The sequence below is a fragment of the Hyla sarda genome, unplaced genomic scaffold, assembly GCF_029499605.1.
Source record: "Hyla sarda isolate aHylSar1 unplaced genomic scaffold, aHylSar1.hap1 scaffold_1765, whole genome shotgun sequence".
NCBI lineage: Eukaryota > Metazoa > Chordata > Amphibia > Anura > Hylidae > Hyla > Hyla sarda.
The window spans coordinates 1,037-23,605 of record NW_026608409.1 but is presented as its reverse complement, the minus strand read 5'-3'; the positions used below and the strand labels follow the sequence as shown (position 1 = coordinate 23,605).

Sequence of the window (22,569 nt, the reverse complement as noted above, 5' to 3'; positions counted from 1 at the left end):
GAGTAAGAAGGGTTGCCCTATTTAATTACTTGTCGGTTTTTGCTGCTTCCGTCCTTTTCCTGCAGGAATGTGGCATCCCGCACAGATTAAATTATAAAGAATATGAAGATGATTGGGTGCACGGTCCATCAGTCTGGTCTGGATCAAATGAGTCCAGATCAGCAGGGGTCGCCATACTTTTTAAAGGGAACGTTTTAATTGAGAGTTTTAACGAAATTTTACCAGGCAGAATTTTATTGGTCAGCGCTTTTATTAATGGTATTAAATGGCAGTTTTTAAATTTTTATGGTTCTCCTGATAAGAATGAAAGAATAAAAATGTTGGAGATTTTACCCCTTTTTATTAACAATTCTAGTCCTCTTGTTTTATCAGGTGATTTTAATTGTATTTTAAGGGGAGAACGCCGTTTTTCGAACGCAGTGAGTAGGAACTATGATAAGACGTCTTTTATGTTAAAAAACTTGATTTTAGATTTTAATCTCACTGATGTTTTTAAAAAATGTAATTTTAACGTACCAGAGGAAGACGGTGTTACCTGGAGCAATGCAAGCTGTAGCTCCAGGATAGATTTTATTTTTTGTTCTTATCAAGTACTGCCTTTTAACTGTGATCTTTTTACCAATGTTTTTTCTGACCATAAATTATTGTATTTTAAAGTTAAAAGTGATTTTAAAAGGAGAACTGGTAGGAATGCCTGGAAGTTAAACGTGTCCCTTTTAGAAGATCCGCAGGTTTTATCAGATTTTATCACCTTTTACAAGGAATGCAGACGAGTAAAAGACCCCAACACTCCCACCAGTATCTGGTGGGAAAAAATGAAACTAAAAATAAAAGAATTTTTTATCCGTGTTGGGGTTAGGAAAGCTAAAGAAAAACGTGAATTTTATAATATCCTAAATACTCGTCTGCAAACCCTGTACAAATTCAGAGCACATGGGATGGAGGTGGAGAAGGAGGTACATGATCTTAAAAAAGAAATAACTAAGTGCCTGGAGCAGAAAGGAAAAGAAATTATCTTTAGGTCTCGAATACAGCATCTTGAGGAAAACGAGACCTGCTCCAGGTATTTTTTTAAGAAAATACATGAAAATAGAAGGTTAATAGAAAACATTGAAGGAGTGAATGATGTACAGGGTATTTTAAAAAAGGTGCAAGAGTTTTATGCGGATCTTTTTAATGTAAAACACATTGATGAATGTTTTATGAATGACTCGTTAAAGGAGATCACCAATTTTTTAGATCCTGTCTCACAGTCTTTTTTATTGCAGAATATTTCAGAGCAGGAGATTTTAGAGACCGTCAAGAGTTTTAAAACAGGTAAAGTGCCTGGGCCGGATGGTATACCCATTGAATTTTATGTTACTTTTTATGGTATTTTAAAAGAAGATTTGTTCTCCCTTTTTACGGAAGTCTTTAAGTCTAAAATCCTCCCAGGCTCATGGAAGAAGGGTGATGTCTCCCTGCTATTCAAAAAGGGAGACCGGTCGGAACTCAAAAACTGGAGACCAATCACCCTTCTGAACTGCGACTATAAAATAATGGCGAAACTGTGTGCTAACCGCTTAAAGAACGTAATCCATAAAATAATTCATACAAACCAAGTCTGTGGGGTGCCTGGGAGGAGTTTATGGGAGAACCTAAACCTTTTAAAGGATGTAATTAGCGACACCAAATTAAGAAAAGGAAAGCTGGCGGTTTTATCCATAGATTTTGAAAAAGCTTTCGACAGGGTGTCGCATTTTTATCTTTTTAAGGTTTTAGAGAAAATGGGTATACCTGATGGCTTTTTATTGTCTCTTAGAGCTTTTTATGATAACTGTACTAGTAAAATTTTAGTAAATGGTTTTAAGACACAGGGCGTGATTTTAAATTCCGGAGTGAAGCAGGGGTGTCCCTTGTCCCCACTACTCTTCATTTGCGCAATAGAGCCTCTTTTATGTACAATACGAAAGGATAAGCAGATCCATGGAGTCCCCCTGCCAGGAGGAGGGGGACTAGAGGCGAAGGTAGTGGGGTACATGGACGATGTTGCGGTGTTTTGCAGGGACACCCCATCGCTTCAGAAGACGCTAAAACAGATTCAATATTTTAATTGTGCCTCCGGTTTTAAAGTCAATTTTAACAAAAGTAACATTTTAAACATAGGCGGAATGCCTTTGTATGATGTGCCCGTCCCTGTGTCTGAGTCGGTGCAGATTTTAGGTGTCTCCTTTGACGAGTCTAATAATGGTTTTAATAGCTGGGACTTGGTGGCTCAAAAAATAAATAAGAAAATATGTATGTGGAACATGCGAGAACTTACAATGGAAGGGAAGGTTTTAATTACAAAAATGGTGCTTTTACCTATTTTATTGTATTTAAGTCTGGTTTTCCCACCCCCCGAAATGGTTCTAAAGAAAATAACAAAAGCTTGTTTTACTTTCTTTTGGAGTTCTAAGAGCGAAAAATTAAAGAGACAAATTGTGATAAAACCGAACTCCAGGGGCGGTAAGGATTTTCCAGATTTTAAAGCTTTCCTTTTAATAAAGTTTTTTAGCATGTGTTTTACTACTGTTTTTAAAGATAGCTACTGGTCTTATTTTGTTCGTTTTAATACTGGTTATTTTATGCGGAGGAACGGCTGGTTTTCTACAGTTTTAAGTTGCCCTTATTCTTTGAATTTACCCCCTCAATACATGATTTTAGGAAAAATTTTAAACTTATATAATTTTAAAGGTAAAAGTGTTCAGGATCTGTGCAATAGCAAAAAACTACTAAAGGAAATAAAAGAAACCAGTACCGTGACTCCCATCAAAAATTTTAACGAACAGAAGTGTATACAGATTTGGAAGATGTTGAGTATTAATTATCTTTTTAATTCACAGAAGGACCTGGCCTGGAGCTGCGCACACGAGTGTCTTCCATGCCGGGCATTCCAGCACCGAAGAGGATTATCCAACTCTGCAACCTGCCCGAGGGAGGGATGCCGACAAGAGGAGACCGTGCACCATCTAATATGGACTTGTTTTTACTCACAGAAAATATGGACAAAGATACTCCCTCTGGTAAAAAGGATAACTGGACTAAAAGACTTAAATATTGCAGTGGTTTTTTATGGTTGCCTGGAATGCCCAACACGGACTCAAGAGACAATTGCATGGAAGATCATAAACTGTGTGAAGGCAGCTCTGTGGAAGGCCAGGAATATTTTATTGTTCAAGCATGAGGTTTTATCTGTGAAGGACATTTTATCTATCTGTTTTTATGAAATGTACCAGTACTATCTTTTAGACAAGAAGAGATTTCCGCTTTTATCTAGAAAATGGTTTTTAAAAGAATGGAATTCTATCTTGTAAAGCCACCAAGTGCCCATTTTATGTTTTAATATGTTGTAAATATGTTATTTATATGTAAATGTTTTTATTGACATATTTGCACAACTTTGTTAACATTATTTAATTTTTAATAAAGTTGCCCCCGTAAGGGTAGTCAAGTTAAAAAAAAAAATCTGTTCTTATCAGTTTAATATCTGATACGTCCCCTATCTGGGGACCATATATTAAATGGATTTTTGAGAACGGGGGCCGATTTCGAAGCTTGCTTCCGTCGCCCTATGCATTGACCCGATATGGCAGTATCTTCGGGTACAGTGCACCACCCCCTTACAGGGTTAAAAAGAAAGATTCCTACTTTCATTGCTACCTGCTTGCTGGCTAGCCAGCTAGCCAGCCCTGTGGGCCTTGCTGCTGCTGCAGCCAAAAAACAAAAGGTGGTGCTGCTGCTGCTTCTGCTGCTTCTGCTTGTGTCTGGCCCCTGTTGGAGCGTCCAGGCACAGGACTTCTGCTGCTGCTGACTAAATGGCCTCCTTAATTGGATCATTTGAGTAGCCAGCACACCTGTGCAGGTAGGGCATGACATGATAGGCAGCTGCCTTGATAGCGGGTGGGTGCTGAATGTTCCTAATTGACAAAATAAGATTAATGCTTATGAAGAAATATAAAATCTCATCCCTTCCCCAATATCGCGCCACACCCCTACCCCTTAATTCCCTGGTTGAACGTGATGGACATATGTCTTTTTTCGACCGTACTAACTATGTAACTATGTAACATAACATGGGGGGGGGGGGGGGGGGGGGTCTCCTGGCTGTTCACACAGGTGTGTCATTGCTGTACATTGACCATGCATTGCTTCTGTGGTATTGCAAAGGCAAAGACAAATGCTTCCAGCCATCCATTGCACTAATGGATTGGTCATCAGCTGGCTGTCTATGTCCCGCATCAATATAGACCAAAGTACAGAGGGTTAGGCTATGCTATTGTGCACCTACCTGATGCATCAGAAGGTGCGAGGCCCTTGCTAAATTCTGTGCACAGACTTTGAGATCTATGCTTTAGACTGTATCTAAACCTGCTCCAACATGGACTGACATTCTGGCCTACTTTCAGCCGATGCGACTTGTCTGTCGCTGAACAGTCGCTTTTTATGTATTCAGCACCTATGTATAATGTTGTAAAAATGCTCTAGAAGCTAAAGTCGCAGAAATGTCACACATATTTGGCCTGCAACTTTCTGTGCGACAAATTCAGACAGGAAAAATCAGTATAAATCCTTAGAAAATTATCCCCCAGTGTCTCCATCTGCTGGCGGTATTGAATAAGCATTGCTGCACTGATGGGGTATGCATTAGACGAAAAAAAAGAAGAAAAAGAAGAATAATACGCCCAGAAAAGAGGCGAAAAGGAGAAAAACGTAAAAAAACGTGAAAAAAAAGTAAGAGGAAGAGAAGGGAAAAAAAGGTGGAAATGGGTTTAAAAGTGATTTCGGCGGAGAAATATATATATATATATATATATATATATATATATATATATATATGCGCACACACACACATAGATATAAACGTATTCTCCGTTGAGATATTGCAGCCGCTGCTGTGTCCAGGCCCAGGAGCCTTAGCACTGTGCTGTGATGTCACTCAATACCACTGACATCACTAGGTGTAAACAACATCTCTCCTTTGCTGTGTATGTGACTATGGAGCTGTTTGGTGATGTCGTCTATTACGGCCTTCATAGAAGCAACAGGAGATTGTTGCATCCATCTTGAACCCTCAGAACTACAGTGCTATGATGTCACTCACTTCCACAGGCCTTGCAGAGTGTAAACAACAACAACCCAGCTTTGTTGTGTATGTAACCAAAGGGATTTGTGATGTCACCTAGAACCTTCACAGCAGCGACAGCTTTATGAGGAGCATCAGCACTGCTCTGCCTGAGCAGAACCATCACCGCCATAGGTTGTCAAATAACCCGGATTTAACCCACACAGGTAAGTCCAATGGGGTGCAGGCATGTCCTCTATGCTTACAGCTTCCCGTGGGTGTTGGTTTGATACCGTTTGGGGACAGCCAAGGAGGCATCTGCAGGCAACAAAGGTAGGTGTGTGCTTGTGTGTGTGTTTCCTATGCAGATCCTAAGCCCAGTGTCACATGCAAGTAGGAGGAGTAAGAAGGGTTCCTGGCAAATCCGGGTTATGGATTGCATTTAAAAAGGCCCCGTGGGAGTGCAATGGGCCCCTGTCTTGCTGCTTAGCAATAATGGTATGGGTTTAGGTTCTGCTGTGTGTACTGGTGGTTGACTGCCCCCCAGCCCAGAGTGTGCATGGAAAATTGTCTGGCAGCCTCCCTGACAGCAAGCAGTGATAGTGCCCATGAAGGGGACCTTGTTGGGCCCGCCCCTTTCACGATTATCGCTTCTCGGCCTTTTGGCTAAGATCAAGTGTAGTATCTGTTCTTATCAGTTTAATATCTGATACGTCCCCTATCTGGGGACCATATATTAAATGGATTTTTGAGAACGGGGGCCGATTTCGAAGCTTGCTTCCGTCGCCCTATGCATTGACCCGATATGGCAGTATCTTCGGGTACAGTGCACCACCCCCTTACAGGGTTAAAAAGAAAGATTCCTACTTTCATTGCTACCTGCTTGCTGGCTAGCCAGCTAGCCAGCCCTGTGGGCCTTGCTGCTGCTGCAGCCAAAAAACAAAAGGTGGTGCTGCTGCTGCTTCTGCTTCTGCTTGTGTCTGGCCCCTGTTGGAGCGTCCAGGCACAGGACTTCTGCTGCTGCTGACTAAATGGCCTCCTTAATTGGATCATTTGAGTAGCCAGCACACCTGTGCAGGTAGGGCATGACATGATAGGCAGCTGCCTTGATAGCGGGTGGGTGCTGAATGTTCCTAATTGACAAAATAAGATTAATGCTTATGAAGAAATATAAAATCTCATCCCTTCCCCAATATCGCGCCACACCCCTACCCCTTAATTCCCTGGTTGAACGTGATGGACATATGTCTTTTTTCGACCGTACTAACTATGTAACTATGTAACATAACATGGGGGGGTCTCCTGGCTGTTCACACAGGTGTGTCATTGCTGTACATTGACCATGCATTGCTTCTGTGGTATTGCAAAGGCAAAGACAAATGCTTCCAGCCATCCATTGCACTAATGGATTGGTCATCAGCTGGCTGTCTATGTCCCGCATCAATATAGACCAAAGTACAGAGGGTTAGGCTATGCTATTGTGCACCTACCTGATGCATCAGAAGGTGCGAGGCCCTTGCTAAATTCTGTGCACAGACTTTGAGATCTATGCTTTAGACTGTATCTAAACCTGCTCCAACATGGACTGACATTCTGGCCTACTTTCAGCCGATGCGACTTGTCTGTCGCTGAACAGTCGCTTTTTATGTATTCAGCACCTATGTATAATGTTGTAAAAATGCTCTAGAAGCTAAAGTCGCAGAAATGTCACACATATTTGGCCTGCAACTTTCTGTGCGACAAATTCAGACAGGAAAAATCAGTATAAATCCTTAGAAAATTATCCCCCAGTGTCTCCATCTGCTGGCGGTATTGAATAAGCATTGCTGCACTGATGGGGTATGCATTAGACGAAAAAAAAGAAGAAAAAGAAGAATAATACGCCCAGAAAAGAGGCGAAAAGGAGAAAAACGTAAAAAAACGTGAAAAAAAAGTAAGAGGAAGAGAAGGGAAAAAAAGGTGGAAATGGGTTTAAAAGTGATTTCGGCGGAGAAATATATATATATATATATATATATATATATATATATATATATATGCGCACACACACACATAGATATAAACGTATTCTCCGTTGAGATATTGCAGCCGCTGCTGTGTCCAGGCCCAGGAGCCTTAGCACTGTGCTGTGATGTCACTCAATACCACTGACATCACTAGGTGTAAACAACATCTCTCCTTTGCTGTGTATGTGACTATGGAGCTGTTTGGTGATGTCGTCTATTACGGCCTTCATAGAAGCAACAGGAGATTGTTGCATCCATCTTGAACCCTCAGAACTACAGTGCTATGATGTCACTCACTTCCACAGGCCTTGCAGAGTGTAAACAACAACAACCCAGCTTTGTTGTGTATGTAACCAAAGGGATTTGTGATGTCACCTAGAACCTTCACAGCAGCGACAGCTTTATGAGGAGCATCAGCACTGCTCTGCCTGAGCAGAACCATCACCGCCATAGGTTGTCAAATAACCCGGATTTAACCCACACAGGTAAGTCCAATGGGGTGCAGGCATGTCCTCTATGCTTACAGCTTCCCGTGGGTGTTGGTTTGATACCGTTTGGGGACAGCCAAGGAGGCATCTGCAGGCAACAAAGGTAGGTGTGTGCTTGTGTGTGTGTTTCCTATGCAGATCCTAAGCCCAGTGTCACATGCAAGTAGGAGGAGTAAGAAGGGTTCCTGGCAAATCCGGGTTATGGATTGCATTTAAAAAGGCCCCGTGGGAGTGCAATGGGCCCCTGTCTTGCTGCTTAGCAATAATGGTATGGGTTTAGGTTCTGCTGTGTGTACTGGTGGTTGACTGCCCCCCAGCCCAGAGTGTGCATGGAAAATTGTCTGGCAGCCTCCCTGACAGCAAGCAGTGATAGTGCCCATGAAGGGGACCTTGTTGGGCCCGCCCCTTTCACGGTTATCGCTTCTCGGCCTTTTGGCTAAGATCAAGTGTAGTATCTGTTCTTATCAGTTTAATATCTGATACGTCCCCTATCTGGGGACCATATATTAAATGGATTTTTGAGAACGGGGGCCGATTTCGAAGCTTGCTTCCGTCGCCCTATGCATTGACCCGATATGGCAGTATCTTCGGGTACAGTGCACCACCCCCTTACAGGGTTAAAAAGAAAGATTCCTACTTTCATTGCTACCTGCTTGCTGGCTAGCCAGCTAGCCAGCCCTGTGGGCCTTGCTGCTGCTGCAGCCAAAAAACAAAAGGTGGTGCTGCTGCTGCTTCTGCTGCTTCTGCTTCTGCTTGTGTCTGGCCCCTGTTGGAGCGTCCAGGCACAGGACTTCTGCTGCTGCTGACTAAATGGCCTCCTTAATTGGATCATTTGAGTAGCCAGCACACCTGTGCAGGTAGGGCATGACATGATAGGCAGCTGCCTTGATAGCGGGTGGGTGCTGAATGTTCCTAATTGACAAAATAAGATTAATGCTTATGAAGAAATATAAAATCTCATCCCTTCCCCAATATCGCGCCACACCCCTACCCCTTAATTCCCTGGTTGAACGTGATGGACATATGTCTTTTTTCGACCGTACTAACTATGTAACTATGTAACATAACATGGGGGGGGGGGGGGGTCTCCTGGCTGTTCACACAGGTGTGTCATTGCTGTACATTGACCATGCATTGCTTCTGTGGTATTGCAAAGGCAAAGACAAATGCTTCCAGCCATCCATTGCACTAATGGATTGGTCATCAGCTGGCTGTCTATGTCCCGCATCAATATAGACCAAAGTACAGAGGGTTAGGCTATGCTATTGTGCACCTACCTGATGCATCAGAAGGTGCGAGGCCCTTGCTAAATTCTGTGCACAGACTTTGAGATCTATGCTTTAAACTGTATCTAAACCTGCTCCAACATGGACTGACATTCTGGCCTACTTTCAGCCGATGCGACTTGTCTGTCGCTGAACAGTCGCTTTTTATGTATTCAGCACCTATGTATAATGTTGTAAAAATGCTCTAGAAGCTAAAGTCGCAGAAATGTCACACATATTTGGCCTGCAACTTTCTGTGCGACAAATTCAGACAGGAAAAATCAGTATAAATCCTTAGAAAATTATCCCCCAGTGTCTCCATCTGCTGGCGGTATTGAATAAGCATTGCTGCACTGATGGGGTATGCATTAGACGAAAAAAAAGAAGAAAAAGAAGAATAATACGCCCAGAAAAGAGGCGAAAAGGAGAAAAACGTAAAAAAACGTGAAAAAAAAGTAAGAGGAAGAGAAGGGAAAAAAAGGTGGAAATGGGTTTAAAAGTGATTTCGGCGGAGAAATATATATATATATATATATATATATATATATATATATATATATGCGCACACACACACATAGATATAAACGTATTCTCCGTTGAGATATTGCAGCCGCTGCTGTGTCCAGGCCCAGGAGCCTTAGCACTGTGCTGTGATGTCACTCAATACCACTGACATCACTAGGTGTAAACAACATCTCTCCTTTGCTGTGTATGTGACTATGGAGCTGTTTGGTGATGTCGTCTATTACGGCCTTCATAGAAGCAACAGGAGATTGTTGCATCCATCTTGAACCCTCAGAACTACAGTGCTATGATGTCACTCACTTCCACAGGCCTTGCAGAGTGTAAACAACAACAACCCAGCTTTGTTGTGTATGTAACCAAAGGGATTTGTGATGTCACCTAGAACCTTCACAGCAGCGACAGCTTTATGAGGAGCATCAGCACTGCTCTGCCTGAGCAGAACCATCACCGCCATAGGTTGTCAAATAACCCGGATTTAACCCACACAGGTAAGTCCAATGGGGTGCAGGCATGTCCTCTATGCTTACAGCTTCCCGTGGGTGTTGGTTTGATACCGTTTGGGGACAGCCAAGGAGGCATCTGCAGGCAACAAAGGTAGGTGTGTGCTTGTGTGTGTGTTTCCTATGCAGATCCTAAGCCCAGTGTCACATGCAAGTAGGAGGAGTAAGAAGGGTTCCTGGCAAATCCGGGTTATGGATTGCATTTAAAAAGGCCCCGTGGGAGTGCAATGGGCCCCTGTCTTGCTGCTTAGCAATAATGGTATGGGTTTAGGTTCTGCTGTGTGTACTGGTGGTTGACTGCCCCCCAGCCCAGAGTGTGCATGGAAAATTGTCTGGCAGCCTCCCTGACAGCAAGCAGTGATAGTGCCCATGAAGGGGACCTTGTTGGGCCCGCCCCTTTCACGGTTATCGCTTCTTGGCCTTTTGGCTAAGATCAAGTGTAGTATCTGTTCTTATCAGTTTAATATCTGATACGTCCCCTATCTGGGGACCATTATATTAAATGGATTTTTGAGAACGGGGGCCGATTTCGAAGCTTGCTTCCGTCGCCCTATGCATTGACCCGATATGGCAGTATCTTCGGGTACAGTGCACCACCCCCTTACAGGGTTAAAAAGAAAGATTCCTACTTTCATTGCTACCTGCTTGCTGGCTAGCCAGCTAGCCAGCCCTGTGGGCCTTGCTGCTGCTGCAGCCAAAAAACAAAAGGTGGTGCTGCTGCTGCTTCTGCTGCTTCTGCTTCTGCTTGTGTCTGGCCCCTGTTGGAGCGTCCAGGCACAGGACTTCTGCTGCTGCTGACTAAATGGCCTCCTTAATTGGATCATTTGAGTAGCCAGCACACCTGTGCAGGTAGGGCATGACATGATAGGCAGCTGCCTTGATAGCGGGTGGGTGCTGAATGTTCCTAATTGACAAAATAAGATTAATGCTTATGAAGAAATATAAAATCTCATCCCTTCCCCAATATCGCGCCACACCCCTACCCCTTAATTCCCTGGTTGAACGTGATGGACATATGTCTTTTTTCGACCGTACTAACTATGTAACTATGTAACATAACATGGGGGGGGGGGCTCCTGGCTGTTCACACAGGTGTGTCATTGCTGTACATTGACCATGCATTGCTTCTGTGGTATTGCAAAGGCAAAGACAAATGCTTCCAGCCATCCATTGCACTAATGGATTGGTCATCAGCTGGCTGTCTATGTCCCGCATCAATATAGACCAAAGTACAGAGGGTTAGGCTATGCTATTGTGCACCTACCTGATGCATCAGAAGGTGCGAGGCCCTTGCTAAATTCTGTGCACAGACTTTGAGATCTATGCTTTAGACTGTATCTAAACCTGCTCCAACATGGACTGACATTCTGGCCTACTTTCAGCCGATGCGACTTGTCTGTCGCTGAACAGTCGCTTTTTATGTATTCAGCACCTATGTATAATGTTGTAAAAATGCTCTAGAAGCTAAAGTCGCAGAAATGTCACACATATTTGGCCTGCAACTTTCTGTGCGACAAATTCAGACAGGAAAAATCAGTATAAATCCTTAGAAAATTATCCCCCAGTGTCTCCATCTGCTGGCGGTATTGAATAAGCATTGCTGCACTGATGGGGTATGCATTAGACGAAAAAAAAGAAGAAAAAGAAGAATAATACGCCCAGAAAAGAGGCGAAAAGGAGAAAAACGTAAAAAAACGTGAAAAAAAAGTAAGAGGAAGAGAAGGGAAAAAAAGGTGGAAATGGGTTTAAAAGTGATTTCGGCGGAGAAATATATATATATATATATATATATATATATATATATATATATATATGCGCACACACACACATAGATATAAACGTATTCTCCGTTGAGATATTGCAGCCGCTGCTGTGTCCAGGCCAAGGAGCCTTAGCACTGTGCTGTGATGTCACTCAATACCACTGACATCACTAGGTGTAAACAACATCTCTCCTTTGCTGTGTATGTGACTATGGAGCTGTTTGGTGATGTCGTCTATTACGGCCTTCATAAAAGCAACAGGAGATTGTTGCATCCATCTTGAACCCTCAGAACTACAGTGCTATGATGTCACTCACTTCCACAGGCCTTGCAGAGTGTAAACAACAACAACCCAGCTTTGTTGTGTATGTAACCAAAGGGATTTGTGATGTCACCTAGAACCTTCACAGCAGCGACAGCTTTATGAGGAGCATCAGCACTGCTCTGCCTGAGCAGAACCATCACCGCCATAGGTTGTCAAATAACCCGGATTTAACCCACACAGGTAAGTCCAATGGGGTGCAGGCATGTCCTCTATGCTTACAGCTTCCCGTGGGTGTTGGTTTGATACCGTTTGGGGACAGCCAAGGAGGCATCTGCAGGCAACAAAGGTAGGTGTGTGCTTGTGTGTGTGTTTCCTATGCAGATCCTAAGCCCAGTGTCACATGCAAGTAGGAGGAGTAAGAAGGGTTCCTGGCAAATCCGGGTTATGGATTGCATTTAAAAAGGCCCCGTGGGAGTGCAATGGGCCCCTGTCTTGCTGCTTAGCAATAATGGTATGGGTTTAGGTTCTGCTGTGTGTACTGGTGGTTGACTGCCCCCCAGCCCAGAGTGTGCATGGAAAATTGTCTGGCAGCCTCCCTGACAGCAAGCAGTGATAGTGCCCATGAAGGGGACCTTGTTGGGCCCGCCCCTTTCACGGTTATCGCTTCTCGGCCTTTTGGCTAAGATCAAGTGTAGTATCTGTTCTTATCAGTTTAATATCTGATACGTCCCCTATCTGGGGACCATATATTAAATGGATTTTTGAGAACGGGGGCCGATTTCGAAGCTTGCTTCCGTCGCCCTATGCATTGACCCGATATGGCAGTATCTTCGGGTACAGTGCACCACCCCCTTACAGGGTTAAAAAGAAAGATTCCTACTTTCATTGCTACCTGCTTGCTGGCTAGCCAGCTAGCCAGCCCTGTGGGCCTTGCTGCTGCTGCAGCCAAAAAACAAAAGGTGGTGCTGCTGCTGCTTCTGCTGCTTCTGCTTCTGCTTGTGTCTGGCCCCTGTTGGAGCGTCCAGGCACAGGACTTCTGCTGCTGCTGACTAAATGGCCTCCTTAATTGGATCATTTGAGTAGCCAGCACACCTGTGCAGGTAGGGCATGACATGATAGGCAGCTGCCTTGATAGCGGGTGGGTGCTGAATGTTCCTAATTGACAAAATAAGATTAATGCTTATGAAGAAATATAAAATCTCATCCCTTCCCCAATATCGCGCCACACCCCTACCCCTTAATTCCCTGGTTGAACGTGATGGACATATGTCTTTTTTCGACCGTACTAACTATGTAACTATGTAACATAACATGGGGGGGGGGGGGGGGGTCTCCTGGCTGTTCACACAGGTGTGTCATTGCTGTACATTGACCATGCATTGCTTCTGTGGTATTGCAAAGGCAAAGACAAATGCTTCCAGCCATCCATTGCACTAATGGATTGGTCATCAGCTGGCTGTCTATGTCCCGCATCAATATAGACCAAAGTACAGAGGGTTAGGCTATGCTATTGTGCACCTACCTGATGCATCAGAAGGTGCGAGGCCCTTGCTAAATTCTGTGCACAGACTTTGAGATCTATGCTTTAGACTGTATCTAAACCTGCTCCAACATGGACTGACATTCTGGCCTACTTTCAGCCGATGCGACTTGTCTGTCGCTGAACAGTCGCTTTTTATGTATTCAGCACCTATGTATAATGTTGTAAAAATGCTCTAGAAGCTAAAGTCGCAGAAATGTCACACATATTTGGCCTGCAACTTTCTGTGCGACAAATTCAGACAGGAAAAATCAGTATAAATCCTTAGAAAATTATCCCCCAGTGTCTCCATCTGCTGGCGGTATTGAATAAGCATTGCTGCACTGATGGGGTATGCATTAGACGAAAAAAAAGAAGAAAAAGAAGAATAATACGCCCAGAAAAGAGGCGAAAAGGAGAAAAACGTAAAAAAACGTGAAAAAAAAGTAAGAGGAAGAGAAGGGAAAAAAAGGTGGAAATGGGTTTAAAAGTGATTTCGGCGGAGAAATATATATATATATATATATATATATATATATATATATATATATATATATGCGCACACACACACATAGATATAAACGTATTCTCCGTTGAGATATTGCAGCCGCTGCTGTGTCCAGGCCCAGGAGCCTTAGCACTGTGCTGTGATGTCACTCAATACCACTGACATCACTAGGTGTAAACAACATCTCTCCTTTGCTGTGTATGTGACTATGGAGCTGTTTGGTGATGTCGTCTATTACGGCCTTCATAGAAGCAACAGGAGATTGTTGCATCCATCTTGAACCCTCAGAACTACAGTGCTATGATGTCACTCACTTCCACAGGCCTTGCAGAGTGTAAACAACAACAACCCAGCTTTGTTGTGTATGTAACCAAAGGGATTTGTGATGTCACCTAGAACCTTCACAGCAGCGACAGCTTTATGAGGAGCATCAGCACTGCTCTGCCTGAGCAGAACCATCACCGCCATAGGTTGTCAAATAACCCGGATTTAACCCACACAGGTAAGTCCAATGGGGTGCAGGCATGTCCTCTATGCTTACAGCTTCCCGTGGGTGTTGGTTTGATACCGTTTGGGGACAGCCAAGGAGGCATCTGCAGGCAACAAAGGTAGGTGTGTGCTTGTGTGTGTGTTTCCTATGCAGATCCTAAGCCCAGTGTCACATGCAAGTAGGAGGAGTAAGAAGGGTTCCTGGCAAATCCGGGTTATGGATTGCATTTAAAAAGGCCCCGTGGGAGTGCAATGGGCCCCTGTCTTGCTGCTTAGCAATAATGGTATGGGTTTAGGTTCTGCTGTGTGTACTGGTGGTTGACTGCCCCCCAGCCCAGAGTGTGCATGGAAAATTGTCTGGCAGCCTCCCTGACAGCAAGCAGTGATAGTGCCCATGAAGGGGACCTTGTTGGGCCCGCCCCTTTCACGGTTATCGCTTCTCGGCCTTTTGGCTAAGATCAAGTGTAGTATCTGTTCTTATCAGTTTAATATCTGATACGTCCCCTATCTGGGGACCATATATTAAATGGATTTTTGAGAACGGGGGCCGATTTCGAAGCTTGCTTCCGTCGCCCTATGCATTGACCCGATATGGCAGTATCTTCGGGTACAGTGCACCACCCCCTTACAGGGTTAAAAAGAAAGATTCCTACTTTCATTGCTACCTGCTTGCTGGCTAGCCAGCTAGCCAGCCCTGTGGGCCTTGCTGCTGCTGCAGCCAAAAAACAAAAGGTGGTGCTGCTGCTGCTTCTGCTGCTTCTGCTTCTGCTTGTGTCTGGCCCCTGTTGGAGCGTCCAGGCACAGGACTTCTGCTGCTGCTGACTAAATGGCCTCCTTAATTGGATCATTTGAGTAGCCAGCACACCTGTGCAGGTAGGGCATGACATGATAGGCAGCTGCCTTGATAGCGGGTGGGTGCTGAATGTTCCTAATTGACAAAATAAGATTAATGCTTATGAAGAAATATAAAATCTCATCCCTTCCCCAATATCGCGCCACACCCCTACCCCTTAATTCCCTGGTTGAACGTGATGGACATATGTCTTTTTTCGACCGTACTAACTATGTAACTATGTAACATAACATGGGGGGGGGGGGGTCTCCTGGCTGTTCACACAGGTGTGTCATTGCTGTACATTGACCATGCATTGCTTCTGTGGTATTGCAAAGGCAAAGACAAATGCTTCCAGCCATCCATTGCACTAATGGATTGGTCATCAGCTGGCTGTCTATGTCCCGCATCAATATAGACCAAAGTACAGAGGGTTAGGCTATGCTATTGTGCACCTACCTGATGCATCAGAAGGTGCGAGGCCCTTGCTAAATTCTGTGCACAGACTTTGAGATCTATGCTTTAGACTGTATCTAAACCTGCTCCAACATGGACTGACATTCTGGCCTACTTTCAGCCGATGCGACTTGTCTGTCGCTGAACAGTCGCTTTTTATGTATTCAGCACCTATGTATAATGTTGTAAAAATGCTCTAGAAGCTAAAGTCGCAGAAATGTCACACATATTTGGCCTGCAACTTTCTGTGCGACAAATTCAGACAGGAAAAATCAGTATAAATCCTTAGAAAATTATCCCCCAGTGTCTCCATCTGCTGGCGGTATTGAATAAGCATTGCTGCACTGATGGGGTATGCATTAGACGAAAAAAAAGAAGAAAAAGAAGAATAATACGCCCAGAAAAGAGGCGAAAAGGAGAAAAACGTAAAAAAACGTGAAAAAAAAGTAAGAGGAAGAGAAGGGAAAAAAAGGTGGAAATGGGTTTAAAAGTGATTTCGGCGGAGAATATATATATATATATATATATATATATATATATATATATATATATGCGCACACACACACATAGATATAAACGTATTCTCCGTTGAGATATTGCAGCCGCTGCTGTGTCCAGGCCCAGGAGCCTTAGCACTGTGCTGTGATGTCACTCAATACCACTGACATCACTAGGTGTAAACAACATCTCTCCTTTGCTGTGTATGTGACTATGGAGCTGTTTGGTGATGTCGTCTATTACGGCCTTCATAGAAGCAACAGGAGATTGTTGCATCCATCTTGAACCCTCAGAACTACAGTGCTATGATGTCACTCACTTCCACAGGCCTTGCAGAGTGTAAACAACAACAACCCAGCTTTGTTGTGTATGTAACCAAAGGGATTTGTGATGTCACCTAGAACCTTCACAGCAGCGACAGCTTTATGAGGAGCATCAGCACTGCTCTGCCTGAGCAGAACCATCACCGCCATAGGTTGTCAAATAACCCGGATTTAACCCACACAGGTAAGTCCAATGGGGTGCAGGCATGTCCTCTATGCTTACAGCTTCCCGTGGGTGTTGGTTTGATACCGTTTGGGGACAGCCAAGGAGGCATCTGCAGGCAACAAAGGTAGGTGTGTGCTTGTGTGTGTGTTTCCTATGCAGATCCTAAGCCCAGTGTCACATGCAAGTAGGAGGAGTAAGAAGGGTTCCTGGCAAATCCGGGTTATGGATTGCATTTAAAAAGGCCCCGTGGGAGTGCAATGGGCCCCTGTCTTGCTGCTTAGCAATAATGGTATGGGTTTAGGTTCTGCTGTGTGTACTGGTGGTTGACTGCCCCCCAGCCCAGAGTGTGCATGGAAAATTGTCTGGCAGCCTCCCTGACAGCAAGCAGTGATAGTGCCCATGAAGGGGACCTTGTTGGGCCCGCCCCTTTCACGGTTATCGCTTCTCGGCCTTTTGGCTAAGATCAAGTGTAGTATCTGTTCTTATCAGTTTAATATCTGATACGTCCCCTATCTGGGGACCATATATTAAATGGATTTTTGAGAACGGGGGCCGATTTCGAAGCTTGCTTCCGTCGCCCTATGCATTGACCCGATATGGCAGTATCTTCGGGTACAGTGCACCACCCCCTTACAGGGTTAAAAAGAAAGATTCCTACTTTCATTGCTACCTGCTTGCTGGCTAGCCAGCTAGCCAGCCCTGTGGGCCTTGCTGCTGCTGCAGCCAAAAAACAAAAGGTGGTGCTGCTGCTGCTTCTGCTGCTTCTGCTTCTGCTTGTGTCTGGCCCCTGTTGGAGCGTCCAGGCACAGGACTTCTGCTGCTGCTGACTAAATGGCCTCCTTAATTGGATCATTTGAGTAGCCAGCACACCTGTGCAGGTAGGGCATGACATGATAGGCAGCTGCCTTGATAGCGGGTGGGTGCTGAATGTTCCTAATTGACAAAATAAGATTAATGCTTATGAAGAAATATAAAATCTCATCCCTTCCCCAATATCGCGCCACACCCCTACCCCTTAATTCCCTGGTTGAACGTGATGGACATATGTCTTTTTTCGACCGTACTAACTATGTAACTATGTAACATAACATGGGGGGGGGGGGGGGGGTCTCCTGGCTGTTCACACAGGTGTGTCATTGCTGTACATTGACCATGCATTGCTTCTGTGGTATTGCAAAGGCAAAGACAAATGCTTCCAGCCATCCATTGCACTAATGGATTGGTCATCAGCTGGCTGTCTATGTCCCGCATCAATATAGACCAAAGTACAGAGGGTTAGGCTATGCTATTGTGCACCTACCTGATGCATCAGAAGGTGCGAGGCCCTTGCTAAATTCTGTGCACAGACTTTGAGATCTATGCTTTAGACTGTATCTAAACCTGCTCCAACATGGACTGACATTCTGGCCTACTTTCAGCCGATGCGACTTGTCTGTCGCTGAACAGTCGCTTTTTATGTATTCAGCACCTATGTATAATGTTGTAAAAATGCTCTAGAAGCTAAAGTCGCAGAAATGTCACACATATTTGGCCTGCAACTTTCTGTGCGACAAATTCAGACAGGAAAAATCAGTATAAATCCTTAGAAAATTATCCCCCAGTGTCTCCATCTGCTGGCGGTATTGAATAAGCATTGCTGCACTGATGGGGTATGCATTAGACGAAAAAAAAGAAGAAAAAGAAGAATAATACGCCCAGAAAAGAGGCGAAAAGGAGAAAAACGTAAAAAAACGTGAAAAAAAAGTAAGAGGAAGAGAAGGGAAAAAAAGGTGGAAATGGGTTTAAAAGTGATTTCGGCGGAGAAATATATATATATATATATATATATATATATATATATATATATATATATGCGCACACACACACATAGATATAAACGTATTCTCCGTTGAGATATTGCAGCCGCTGCTGTGTCCAGGCCCAGGAGCCTTAGCACTGTGCTGTGATGTCACTCAATACCACTGACATCACTAGGTGTAAACAACATCTCTCCTTTGCTGTGTATGTGACTATGGAGCTGTTTGGTGATGTCGTCTATTACGGCCTTCATAGAAGCAACAGGAGATTGTTGCATCCATCTTGAACCCTCAGAACTACAGTGCTATGATGTCACTCACTTCCACAGGCCTTGCAGAGTGTAAACAACAACAACCCAGCTTTGTTGTGTATGTAACCAAAGGGATTTGTGATGTCACCTAGAACCTTCACAGCAGCGACAGCTTTATGAGGAGCATCAGCACTGCTCTGCCTGAGCAGAACCATCACCGCCATAGGTTGTCAAATAACCCGGATTTAACCCACACAGGTAAGTCCAATGGGGTGCAGGCATGTCCTCTATGCTTACAGCTTCCCGTGGGTGTTGGTTTGATACCGTTTGGGGACAGCCAAGGAGGCATCTGCAGGCAACAAAGGTAGGTGTGTGCTTGTGTGTGTGTTTCCTATGCAGATCCTAAGCCCAGTGTCACATGCAAGTAGGAGGAGTAAGAAGGGTTCCTGGCAAATCCGGGTTATGGATTGCATTTAAAAAGGCCCCGTGGGAGTGCAATGGGCCCCTGTCTTGCTGCTTAGCAATAATGGTATGGGTTTAGGTTCTGCTGTGTGTACTGGTGGTTGACTGCCCCCCAGCCCAGAGTGTGCATGGAAAATTGTCTGGCAGCCTCCCTGACAGCAAGCAGTGATAGTGCCCATGAAGGGGACCTTGTTGGGCCCGCCCCTTTCACGGTTATCGCTTCTCGGCCTTTTGGCTAAGATCAAGTGTAGTATCTGTTCTTATCAGTTTAATATCTGATACGTCCCCTATCTGGGGACCATATATTAAATGGATTTTTGAGAACGGGGGCCGATTTCGAAGCTTGCTTCCGTCGCCCTATGCATTGACCCGATATGGCAGTATCTTCGGGTACAGTGCACCACCCCCTTACAGGGTTAAAAAGAAAGATTCCTACTTTCATTGCTACCTGCTTGCTGGCTAGCCAGCTAGCCAGCCCTGTGGGCCTTGCTGCTGCTGCAGCCAAAAAACAAAAGGTGGTGGTGCTGCTGCTGCTTCTGCTTCTGCTTGTGTCTGGCCCCTGTTGGAGCGTCCAGGCACAGGACTTCTGCTGCTGCTGACTAAATGGCCTCCTTAATTGGATCATTTGAGTAGCCAGCACACCTGTGCAGGTAGGGCATGACATGATAGGCAGCTGCCTTGATAGCGGGTGGGTGCTGAATGTTCCTAATTGACAAAATAAGATTAATGCTTATGAAGAAATATAAAATCTCATCCCTTCCCCAATATCGCGCCACACCCCTACCCCTTAATTCCCTGGTTGAACGTGATGGACATATGTCTTTTTTCGACCGTACTAACTATGTAACTATGTAACATAACATGGGGGGGGGGGGGGGGTCTCCTGGCTGTTCACACAGGTGTGTCATTGCTGTACATTGACCATGCATTGCTTCTGTGGTATTGCAAAGGCAAAGACAAATGCTTCCAGCCATCCATTGCACTAATGGATTGGTCATCAGCTGGCTGTCTATGTCCCGCATCAATATAGACCAAAGTACAGAGGGTTAGGCTATGCTATTGTGCACCTACCTGATGCATCAGAAGGTGCGAGGCCCTTGCTAAATTCTGTGCACAGACTTTGAGATCTATGCTTTAGACTGTATCTAAACCTGCTCCAACATGGACTGACATTCTGGCCTACTTTCAGCCGATGCGACTTGTCTGTCGCTGAACAGTCGCTTTTTATGTATTCAGCACCTATGTATAATGTTGTAAAAATGCTCTAGAAGCTAAAGTCGCAGAAATGTCACACATATTTGGCCTGCAACTTTCTGTGCGACAAATTCAGACAGGAAAAATCAGTATAAATCCTTAGAAAATTATCCCCCAGTGTCTCCATCTGCTGGCGGTATTGAATAAGCATTGCTGCACTGATGGGGTATGCATTAGACGAAAAAAAAGAAGAAAAAGAAGAATAATACGCCCAGAAAAGAGGCGAAAAGGAGAAAAACGTAAAAAAACGTGAAAAAAAAGTAAGAGGAAGAGAAGGGAAAAAAAGGTGGAAATGGGTTTAAAAGTGATTTCGGCGGAGAAATATATATATATATATATATATATATATATATATATATATATATATGCGCACACACACACATAGATATAAACGTATTCTCCGTTGAGATATTGCAGCCGCTGCTGTGTCCAGGCCCAGGAGCCTTAGCACTGTGCTGTGATGTCACTCAATACCACTGACATCACTAGGTGTAAACAACATCTCTCCTTTGCTGTGTATGTGACTATGGAGCTGTTTGGTGATGTCGTCTATTACGGCCTTCATAGAAGCAACAGGAGATTGTTGCATCCATCTTGAACCCTCAGAACTACAGTGCTATGATGTCACTCACTTCCACAGGCCTTGCAGAGTGTAAACAACAACAACCCAGCTTTGTTGTGTATGTAACCAAAGGGATTTGTGATGTCACCTAGAACCTTCACAGCAGCGACAGCTTTATGAGGAGCATCAGCACTGCTCTGCCTGAGCAGAACCATCACCGCCATAGGTTGTCAAATAACCCGGATTTAACCCACACAGGTAAGTCCAATGGGGTGCAGGCATGTCCTCTATGCTTACAGCTTCCCGTGGGTGTTGGTTTGATACCGTTTGGGGACAGCCAAGGAGGCATCTGCAGGCAACAAAGGTAGGTGTGTGCTTGTGTGTGTGTTTCCTATGCAGATCCTAAGCCCAGTGTCACATGCAAGTAGGAGGAGTAAGAAGGGTTCCTGGCAAATCCGGGTTATGGATTGCATTTAAAAAGGCCCCGTGGGAGTGCAATGGGCCCCTGTCTTGCTGCTTAGCAATAATGGTATGGGTTTAGGTTCTGCTGTGTGTACTGGTGGTTGACTGCCCCCCAGCCCAGAGTGTGCATGGAAAATTGTCTGGCAGCCTCCCTGACAGCAAGCAGTGATAGTGCCCATGAAGGGGACCTTGTTGGGCCCGCCCCTTTCACGGTTATCGCTTCTCGGCCTTTTGGCTAAGATCAAGTGTAGTATCTGTTCTTATCAGTTTAATATCTGATACGTCCCCTATCTGGGGACCATATATTAAATGGATTTTTGAGAACGGGGGCCGATTTCGAAGCTTGCTTCCGTCGCCCTATGCATTGACCCGATATGGCAGTATCTTCGGGTACAGTGCACCACCCCCTTACAGGGTTAAAAAGAAAGATTCCTACTTTCATTGCTACCTGCTTGCTGGCTAGCCAGCTAGCCAGCCCTGTGGGCCTTGCTGCTGCTGCAGCCAAAAAACAAAAGGTGGTGCTGCTGCTGCTTCTGCTGCTTCTGCTTCTGCTTGTGTCTGGCCCCTGTTGGAGCGTCCAGGCACAGGACTTCTGCTGCTGCTGACTAAATGGCCTCCTTAATTGGATCATTTGAGTAGCCAGCACACCTGTGCAGGTAGGGCATGACATGATAGGCAGCTGCCTTGATAGCGGGTGGGTGCTGAATGTTCCTAATTGACAAAATAAGATTAATGCTTATGAAGAAATATAAAATCTCATCCCTTCCCCAATATCGCGCCACACCCCTACCCCTTAATTCCCTGGTTGAACGTGATGGACATATGTCTTTTTTCGACCGTACTAACTATGTAACTATGTAACATAACATGGGGGGGGGGGGGGGGGTCTCCTGGCTGTTCACACAGGTGTGTCATTGCTGTACATTGACCATGCATTGCTTCTGTGGTATTGCAAAGGCAAAGACAAATGCTTCCAGCCATCCATTGCACTAATGGATTGGTCATCAGCTGGCTGTCTATGTCCCGCATCAATATAGACCAAAGTACAGAGGGTTAGGCTATGCTATTGTGCACCTACCTGATGCATCAGAAGGTGC

General features: G+C 44.7%; 8 non-coding genes and 1 pseudogene across 8 annotated transcripts; all 9 read left to right on the top strand.

Annotated features, from left to right (window-relative positions):
* The first annotated feature begins 3,434 nt into the window (after positions 1–3,434).
* On the top strand, positions 3,435–3,639 carry LOC130313451 (U2 spliceosomal RNA; annotated as a pseudogene).
* A 2,090-nt stretch (positions 3,640–5,729) lies between these two features.
* LOC130313429 (U2 spliceosomal RNA) lies at positions 5,730–5,920 on the top strand. Its single transcript, XR_008861354.1, has one exon. It is a non-coding gene; the product is annotated as a U2 spliceosomal RNA (small nuclear RNA).
* Positions 5,921–7,993: 2,073 nt separating this feature from the next.
* Positions 7,994–8,184, top strand: LOC130313428 (U2 spliceosomal RNA). The gene has a single exon (XR_008861353.1). It is a non-coding gene; the product is annotated as a U2 spliceosomal RNA (small nuclear RNA).
* A 2,090-nt stretch (positions 8,185–10,274) lies between these two features.
* Positions 10,275–10,466, top strand: LOC130313425 (U2 spliceosomal RNA). Its single transcript, XR_008861350.1, has one exon. It is a non-coding gene; the product is annotated as a U2 spliceosomal RNA (small nuclear RNA).
* Positions 10,467–12,553: 2,087 nt separating this feature from the next.
* Positions 12,554–12,744, top strand: LOC130313427 (U2 spliceosomal RNA). The gene has a single exon (XR_008861352.1). It is a non-coding gene; the product is annotated as a U2 spliceosomal RNA (small nuclear RNA).
* Positions 12,745–14,842: 2,098 nt separating this feature from the next.
* Positions 14,843–15,033, top strand: LOC130313426 (U2 spliceosomal RNA). Its single transcript, XR_008861351.1, has one exon. It is a non-coding gene; the product is annotated as a U2 spliceosomal RNA (small nuclear RNA).
* Positions 15,034–17,122: 2,089 nt separating this feature from the next.
* Positions 17,123–17,313, top strand: LOC130313454 (U2 spliceosomal RNA). Its single transcript, XR_008861374.1, has one exon. It is a non-coding gene; the product is annotated as a U2 spliceosomal RNA (small nuclear RNA).
* Positions 17,314–19,409: 2,096 nt separating this feature from the next.
* Positions 19,410–19,600, top strand: LOC130313453 (U2 spliceosomal RNA). Its single transcript, XR_008861373.1, has one exon. It is a non-coding gene; the product is annotated as a U2 spliceosomal RNA (small nuclear RNA).
* A 2,087-nt stretch (positions 19,601–21,687) lies between these two features.
* Positions 21,688–21,878, top strand: LOC130313450 (U2 spliceosomal RNA). The gene has a single exon (XR_008861372.1). It is a non-coding gene; the product is annotated as a U2 spliceosomal RNA (small nuclear RNA).
* Positions 21,879–22,569: the final 691 nt, after the last annotated feature.